This window comes from Rutidosis leptorrhynchoides, chromosome 1 (assembly GCF_046630445.1).
Source record: "Rutidosis leptorrhynchoides isolate AG116_Rl617_1_P2 chromosome 1, CSIRO_AGI_Rlap_v1, whole genome shotgun sequence".
NCBI lineage: Eukaryota > Viridiplantae > Streptophyta > Magnoliopsida > Asterales > Asteraceae > Rutidosis > Rutidosis leptorrhynchoides.
The window spans coordinates 496,461,345-496,468,434 of NC_092333.1; positions in this window are offsets into that span (position 1 = coordinate 496,461,345).

Sequence of the window (7,090 nt, forward strand, 5' to 3'; positions counted from 1 at the left end):
CGTTTGAAGAGTAGCGGAGCATTGGCATTAGAGTAAGTGGTAATGCAAGTCTCTTTTTTAATCAAGCTCTATCGGTACCGCTTATCAACGCCGAGTCTTTTGTAATTGTCAATTATGTTGTCGTTAAGCTTTCGGGACCAAATTATGACTTTGAAATATGTTAACACGTTTTCGTGGTTTAAAAGATCCTCGTGACGTTTGACGGTGTAAGAAACTGATTAAACTAAGTTTGGTTATGTATTATGTTGTTATAATGGGTTTTGGATTGATGAATTGTTAAAAATATGGTTTTGTTATTAAGTTGTAGGAATGTCCCAGCTCACGTGTAATGTCGTGCCGCGGCATTGGTCATGTTTTGGTAACAGAACGACTGTTAAAAAGTGTCATAAAATCCTTTATATGTCGCGCCGCGATGAAGGGAGCCACGCCGCGGCAAATGCCTTGACCTGGGCAGGCACCCCTTTTTTTAAAAAAAAAAAATTTCTATCGTTTTAAAGGCGTTAAAAGTTGGTATCAGAGCTGTCGTTTAAGGGGCTTGGATAACCCACGATAGGGATTATCTAGGCTTAAACCATTGTTGTTAAAGGATAAGCGGTTTAGGACTTGCATGAATGTTAAGGTCAAATAATTGTGCCATGCTCCATAGGATAGAGTCGTTGACAAGACTTGTAGTATAATGCTAAGATCATGGTTGATTTAAGTAGGAGTTTAATACTCATTAGCCATGGGTCATAATGGATTAAATGCGTAATAAGATGGTGTAATGACAACAAGCCATTGTCATTACTTCATTTTAGTACGCATGAACGTCTACTATGGTCACGGTGAATTGAGTTAGGAAATTCTTTCGGTTTGCTGGTTATGATAAATAATGATGCAGGTATTTGAACTAATGAGTTGGGTGTTTTGTTTCAGAATGGCTATCGTATCCCCAAACAGAGGTAATGATGAGGATGATGAGTACGTCCACACCCCGTCAATGGAGTCTATTGAAGGCTCACAAAATGAATCCGATGAGGTTACTATGCCAAACGATATATCGGGACAAATAGGACAAGCTTTGATAAGATACACCCCAAACCTCTTAGAGAAAATTAAGACGCTGATTAACGATCAATTGGACAAAAAGTTAAAGACTCTTATGACCAATAACCCTACCTTAAGAGGAGAAGGGGGAAGTGGGGTAAGACAGGAAGAAGTAGAAGCACCGAGAAAGAAAGATGAGCGCTTTGAGTACAAGAATTTTGCTAATTGTCATCCACCGAAGTTTCATGGTAAGGTTGATCTGATTATTAGTCAAAGGTGGATTGATGAGTTAGAAGAAACATTTATGTTGTGTGAATGTCCCGAGCACTTAAAAGTAATCTACGCGGCTCATCAAATGAAGGGAAGCGGTTATGAATGGTGGAATTTCATAGTTAAGTCTCATGGGCGAGAAGTAGCTGAAACGCCCCGTCCTAATCCATCCGGACGAAGTCCATATTGATTATAAACGATTCATAATAGTTTACATCGCGAGGTACTTGACCTCTAAATGATACATTTTACAAACATTGCATTCGTTTTTAAAAAAACAAACTTTCATTACATCGAAAGTTGACAGGTATGCATACCATTTCATAATATCCAGCTATAAATGACCTAATCCGTCATTTACTTAATAATCTCTAATGAACTTCAATGACTCGAATGCAACGTCTTTTGAAATATGTCATGAATGACTCCAAGTAATATCCTTAAAATGAACTAATGCACAGCGGAAGATTTCTTTCAAACCTGAGAATAAACATGCTTTCAAGTGTCAACCAAAAGGTTGGTGAGTTCATCAGTTTATAGTAATCATTTCATTTTCATCATTTTAATAGACCACAAGATTTTAAATATTATAAAACGTGCAGAAGTCCCATTCCAACTACACAAAAAAAATATCTTTCATATGAAGAAGACCTGGTGAGGATTCAAAATATAATAGAAACCATCTGTGCCGGTCTTTCACCCCACGGCTGAATACATGTGCCTTCAAAATATAGAACCTCTGTGCCGGTCTTTACACCCCACGGCTGAACACATGTTTATAAAATATAGGCCAATCGGTGCCAAAATGTCATAAATAATAAACCATCCACCCGGCTCGGGAGCTCATACGCTCTAACGGAAACCGGGGCTAATGTGTGTCATAATAATCATCCCCAATCCCAGATAATTCTATCATAGAATGCAGTTAAGGTACTTGTGTCTATTGCATCAAACATTTATAAAAGCGCATGTATTCTCAGTCCCAAAAATATATATTACAAAAGCATTTAAAAAGGGAGCAAATGAAACTCACACATATAAATATTGTAAAACAATTATTAAAACATTTGCATGTATTCTCAGCCCAAAATGTAAAGAGTAAAAGGGATCATATGAAACTCACCATATTATATTTTCTAGTAAAAATACATATGACGTCATTGAACAAGTATAGGGTTGACCTCGGATTCACGAACCTATATCCATTATATATATTAACACATATACTTGTAATCGAAAAAATTATATATGTATTCATTAGTGATATCATTATATAGCTTATATGTTTCATTAAATTATTAATGTAGTTATTTTGTATGTATTGAGTATATTTTTACATAATATTACTTGTTTTAAAATAATAGTTATAGTGATACTAAAATAATATAAGTAATGCTAAAAATAATAATAATGTTAGTACTAATAATTATAATGATATTAATAATAATGATAATAATAATTGTAGTCAAAAGTGTAATTTTTAATTGTGTTAGTAATAATCAATGGTAACTTTTATTAGTAATAATGTTAATAATAATAATAATTTTAATATTTGTAATACTAACAATAATTATAACAATAATAATAATTAATGATAGTAATAAAAATAGTAGTAATAATAATAATAATAATAATAATAATAATAATAATAATAATAATAATAATAATAATAATAATAATAATAAAAGTAATAATAAAAGTAATAAAAGAGTATACCCTTAGGATCTTTTTTTCTAAAAAGACTTGCCCGAGACGGGGCTCGAACTCGCAACCTCTCGCTTAAACACCCATACATTTAACCATTGCTCCGATGATTACTTTCTGTTTTAACCCGCTAGATTATATATTTATTATATACGAACCGCTTTCTTTTCTTCCTAAATTAAAACCCAAGATATCATCATTTAACCAAATCATCTTCTATAACTATCATCATCATAGTCATGATCATCACTATACATCATCAAAATCTTCATCACCTTAACTCGCTGTAACCTCACCGTGTATCATCATATACATCAACATATCATAACAGCCATCATCATCATCATAAAATCATATCGTTATCATTATCTATCTATCATCATCATTCTTAATATCAACAACTAACATCAAGTTTATTCATAATCATAATCATCGTCGTTTAAAAAAAATTCAAGAACGAAACCTCTTCATCATCATCGTTCTTATCACTCATAATCTCATCGAATAGGGAGAAATTAATACAACAAATTTTTACAGCAATAGCATATTGGGCTTAAGCATTCTCGGTTGGCCCATGATAACCAAAATAAGGTGTCATCATCTAATACTTAAAAACAATTGGGCTTGGGTTTGTTGAAACTCGACGCCAGTAGAAGCAGGAAGGGAATTCGTGGCCATCACAGTTTAACAAATGAAATGGTGGCCCTATACTAAAAGTGTCGGCTGTCTCCTCTCACAAATCAACCAAAATTACGGAGTACTTTCCACTATATGTATCCAAAGTAATGATTCAGCACATGGGTGGTCAACAAAATACAAAAAGGAACATGCCATGATTCATAAGTCTTACATCATACCTCATTATATACTTTATCAATATTACTTTAAAGAGAAAAAAAATATATTGGATGTCCCTTTTTATTTCTGAGTGACCCAAAATGTCGGACTTGTTTCCTTATAACACGTTATATGCTATCCAAGTTGAACAAGCTTTAACTCAATTCCTTTTCGCAGCTAGCTGAATTGAAGCAGAACGATGAAAGGGTTTTTAGCAACGAATAAAAGAAAAAGAAAGCAGTAGCATTAATGTTTTGGTAATGGTGATCGATAGTTCTTTAACGATGGTCGTAGGGTTTGTTTTACAAAGTGGTGATGGTTGTTTCACGAAGAAGAGAGAAGAGAAAAATATAAAAGGTGACGGTTGGTTTTGGTGATAGAGTTATGGGGTCGTGAATGGTGATGGTGATTTGTGGTTGTAGTGGGATCGATGGTTGTAGCTAATCAACAAGTAGCAATAATGAAATGGTTAGTGTGGGCTTAGTTGTGTTGTGTTCATCGAAAAAAAATGGCTATGAGCAAATGGTTTCAAAATAGAAACCAAGTAGCGTGGCATTTGTAGTTCTCATAAGTTTATTTAAATGATGTTTGTTCACGGGTTGTAATGGAGGAAGATAGTTCAATCCAAAAGGTACATATTTAATAAGTAAGGTGTAATAACAGAGGTTTGTTTGAGTTACTGAACGAATAATATGCTTATAATTGATCTTATTTTGCTTACGTTGAAGCTGGATTGGAATGTGTAACAATATTACGGACAAGAAGTACACAAGTATCAATCAGAAGAAGGAAAGAGAGATTACAGATAGATACGTGCAATAGATTTTGGATGGTTGTTTTGATTAAGTCATGATTGGTACTATCGTATTGTAAATCAGGTACAAAAATAAAATAAAAAATTAAAGGAGAAATCGATTGCAAACATATTTTGGCTGTTATTGAGATCTTAATATCATGATTTGTACTAGCTTGAACATAAACGAAATTATCTACAGGTTGATTGATAGGGATTTGAAACAGAATACGTTTGGTTTTGTGTGTAGTCTGTATTGATTTTATTTATATATGTATATTGAATATATAAGGAGAGCATGATAATATTAATTGTACATATCTTAGTTTTTAATATTAGCAATGGAACTAATAATAATAATAATAATAATCATCATATTAATAATCAAAAATCATAATTTAATAGTGATAATATTAGTAGTAACAATAATAATGGTAGTTTTATAATATTACTTATAAAAATAATGTTGATGAGTAAATAATATTAATAACAAGGATATTGATAATTATCAATAACAATATAAACAATGACATTTAAATTATAACTAATTTATACTTTTAATTAATCTTATAATAATATTTATATATAAAAATCTTTATTTTGATAATCATAATTTTACAAATAATATTAATATTATTAATATTAATAATGAAAGTAATAATAATATTACAACGACAACTACATCTTAATTCTTAATTTGTAATTAAATTTAATATGTTATTATCACATATTATTAATTATGTAATATTTAATAATTATATAATGTTTATATATAATAACATATATTGAATATTTAATATTTAAATAGTTTTCACATAATTATTTATATACATATAATTATATATGCACATCAAGTTAAATATAATTGTTCGTGAATCGTTTGGAATACTCGAAGGGTAATAAAATATATGAACATCGTTTCAAAGTTTTCGAGACTCAACATTACAGACTTTGCTTATTGTGTCGGAACCATATAAAGATTAAAGTTTAAATTTGGTTGGAAATTTCCGGGTCATCACAGTACCTACCCGTTAAAGAAATTTCGTCCCGAAATTTGAGTGAGGTGGTCATGGCTAACAATAAAAATGTTTTCATGACGGATATTAGTTGATGAATCGAGTTTTATCATCACTGAATAACATGGATAAAACAATTCGATTATACGAAGAGTACGAATGAAGCTATCACCAAAGAGTGAAATGAGTAGGTATAGATTCGTCATATCTTTTGACGTAGATAGGATTGATTTCCCAAGTTCAAGAGATTTGAAGAAAATCTTCGTAATAAGATTTGATTCTTCGGTAATCAAGGGAATTAGGATCCGCTTTAAATGCGATCATCTGTTTTGATTGCTCTGTCGGATATTTTACTCTAAATCCACCCCCGTCGTTTTCTTATTTCCATATCTCACATCTTCTATTTGCTGTGATTTATAATCCAATTTCTAGTTTGAAGTTTTCGTTCTTTCGTTTCCTCTTCTTGTGATTAAGCAGTGCTTGTAATGGTCCAGAATTCGCAGATATGAATTTCGGAATGAACATTGTTAATGTTCTAAGAGGAAAATCGTAATGGCACGATCTTGAGTTGGCAAATTACCAAAATATCCGGAAAAGATCGAATCATCAAGAAAAATATTTTCTTGATATGTTTAGAGATTAGATAGAATGAAAGAGTCGTGTAAATGGTACATGATGACGGTATGTTCTGTGAATCATCACGTTCCATTAGAACTCAGCATGAATTACTGTAATATAATCACGTTGATCAAATATCATTATATTATACTAACTCATGCATCAGTTTTCAACACCACTTCAAAAACATTCATAATTTAAATTCAAGGATTTATAGAATATGGAAACTAAAACAATTTCCTTTTATGAGATAACACAAATAGCGTGAAGAGATAAATGATTTCGTATAAGATTAATTATGAAAATATATTCATAAATATCGAGGATATTTATAATGAAAGATACGATAATATCTTTGAATATCTAAGATCAGAGGATGATGGAGACTATTGTCCGCAAGGGTTTAGAGTAAGGAGAAAGATATTCGCTAAAGACTTCAGCAGGCATTGAATCATTTGAATTCTTTGAAGTCAAACTTATTCTTTGTGATTTGTCCACGGCTTCCTTCATAGTTTCGCATAATCCGTTTTTCAGTACTAAATTTTCTATTGAGTGTTTCAAATACTCCATTCTTTATCATCAAATCCTTGGCCATTTAGGCCATCTACAATTTTACTGTTTCCTCTACATTTAATGCAGCCATATCTGAATCATCGGTTGTCAATCCGAGGTGGTTTCAAATGAATTGTGTTTTTAGATGATTAAACGCTGATGGTAATATGATGGAATATAAAAGGTTCTCCGGTAACAATAAAAGAGCATACATATAAATCAAGATGATAATAAGGTTGTTTCGAACGAAAAGTCGAAGTTGACTTGCTGAAGC